Source organism: Sesamum indicum, unplaced genomic scaffold, assembly GCF_026168435.1.
Source record: "Sesamum indicum cultivar Baizhima isolate 11 unplaced genomic scaffold, ASM2616843v1 HiC_scaffold_38, whole genome shotgun sequence".
Taxonomy (NCBI): domain Eukaryota; kingdom Viridiplantae; phylum Streptophyta; class Magnoliopsida; order Lamiales; family Pedaliaceae; genus Sesamum; species Sesamum indicum.
Genome location: NW_028292403.1, coordinates 22,501 through 25,000, shown reverse-complemented (window position 1 = coordinate 25,000; position 2,500 = coordinate 22,501).

Sequence of the window (2,500 nt, the reverse complement as noted above, 5' to 3'; positions counted from 1 at the left end):
CATATAATATAATAATAAGAAAAGAAAAAGACTTATTATATATACGAAATACAGAACCCATCATAAAAAAAAATGAGTATTTTTCAGAACTACTCGCTAAGAGGGGATGTATTTTTTTCTGTTTTAATTTTCAGAAAAGTAAAATCTTATGGATCGTTGTACATTTCAATTTGAATTAGGGATTCCGTGTACAACTTTAAGTGGCCCTTAACTACATATGTATCTGATCATATATGCTTTATGTATTACAATAAATAAAAAAAGGAGGTTTTTCAATGCGAGATCTAAAAACATATCTCTCCGTGGCCCCAGTACTAAGTACGCTATGGTTCGGGGCTTTAGCAGGTCTATTGATAGAGATTAATCGTTTTTTCCCGGATGCGTTGACATTCCCCTTTTTTTCATTCTAGTTATTGACATCGGAAGGAATGAAGAAGATTAGAGATAGAATCAAATAGCTGTGACTAATCCCTCCCCCTCCCTTTTTTTCTCTTTTTTCCCTTTTTTCTAAGTTTTACAACAAGGGACGAAAGAGAAAGAATAAAAGTGGATTCAACGTCTGCGAGACTCGGGTTCAAATTCTAATTAAATGAATATTACTAAGAGAGGCATGGGGGTAGAGTAGGAAAATGCGGGTCTAGGGCAAGAATACAAGATCTTTAACTGAAATACCGTCCTTCGGGTTGAAATAGAGTTTCGAAATCATTGTCTTACTTATTATTTACTATGGCTTTGCTTTGATTTATTATTACTTTATTGATTTTGATCTTTTAGAGTTGGATTTCAAGTTACTAACTTCTATTTTTTCCTTCCTTTCTTTTTCTTCGTTTCGAATCAAAATTCAAAATAGAAGAGTTGAGTAAATCAAAAACCCAAAGGAGGTTCATGGCCAAGAGGAAAGATGCGCGAGTAACGGTGATTTTGGAATGTACCAGTTGTATCCGAAACAGTGATAAGAAGGTATCAACGGGCATTTCCAGATATATTACTCAAAAGAACCGGCACAATACGCCTGATCGATTAGAATTGATAAAATTCTGTCCCTATTGTTACAAACATACGATTCATGGGGAAATAAAGAAATAGATCGAACTGAGTATGTCTTATCCTTGAAAGGGGAAAAATGACATTATATAGAAGATATTGAAATATAAATAGAACATATTTAAATAAATAATAATCCTATTTTATTTGGGGTTAAAATGACAATTAAGAAATAGGATTTTCGGGATAAGAAATAAACTAAACAAACAAACCATGGATAAATCCAAGCGACCTTTTCTTAAATCCAAGCGATCTTTTCGTAGGCGTTTGCCCCCGATTCAATCGGGGGATCGAATTGATTATAGAAACATGAGTTTAATTAGTCGATTTATTAGTGAACAAGGAAAAATATTATCTAGACGAGTAAATAGATTGACCTTGAAACAACAACGATTAATTACTATTGCTATAAAACAAGCTCGTATTTTATCTTTGTTACCTTTTCTCAATAATGAGAAACAATTTGAAAGAACCGAGTCGACCGCCAGAACTACCGGTCTTAGAACCAGAAATAAATAGGCTTATTCTTTGTTCACTTGAATCAGAATTCCAATCGGAACTGAAAGGCGGATTGGGATTTTGTTCGACAAATCCGAGAATCTAGATTTGATTATCGTGTCGTAAGAAAAAAAACGAATCGGAAAAAAAAGATTTTTTTATTGAACGTGTTCATTCATTTTGACCACTTTAGCATATTTTCTCATAGTAATTTCGACTCCACCTTCCCGGAGTTCATTCTCCGGGGAACTCCATTTAAATTATTGCGGTGTATTCTTTCAAATCTACTTCTTTTTTGATTTCGTTGGAAATCATATAAAGACAATTCCTATTTGATATAGCTATTTGGGCCAGTATTTTACGATTAAGAAGCAACTGTTTCTTGTATAGATGATGTATTAATTTACTATAACTATAGGATACTCCCCTTTCTCGAATTACTCCGTTTATCCGAGTGATCCACAAACGACGAAAATTTCTCTTTTGCTTATCCCTATCTCGATCAGCCGAAAACAAAGCTCTTATTTTCTGTTGAGTAATAGTTCGAGTAAGTCTTGAATGAGCCCCTCGAAAACTTGATGCAAATAAACGAATTTTTGTTCTACGTCTCCGAGCTATATATCCGCGTTTAATTCTGGTCATTGAATAAATCAAACTTTGACGAATAACTAATTGATTTCTTTTCTTTCAGTTATTATTTTCCCCGCCTTGGTCTATTAATAACCAAACGGATTTTTCCAATGTATAAAATACAAATTCCAATGGCTTTGGCTACTATAACCTTCCCGACCACGATTTTTTCTTTTTTTAGGTATTTTACTGCGAAATACGAAAGAAATAAGAAATTTTCTTTTGCTAGGTGTCAAAAATATAGTCAATAAAAAAAAGATTAAATGGATAAAGAAATAGTGGGTTCCATCGTTTCTATGGTTACTTCTTAAACGGTGAGGTCTTCTCT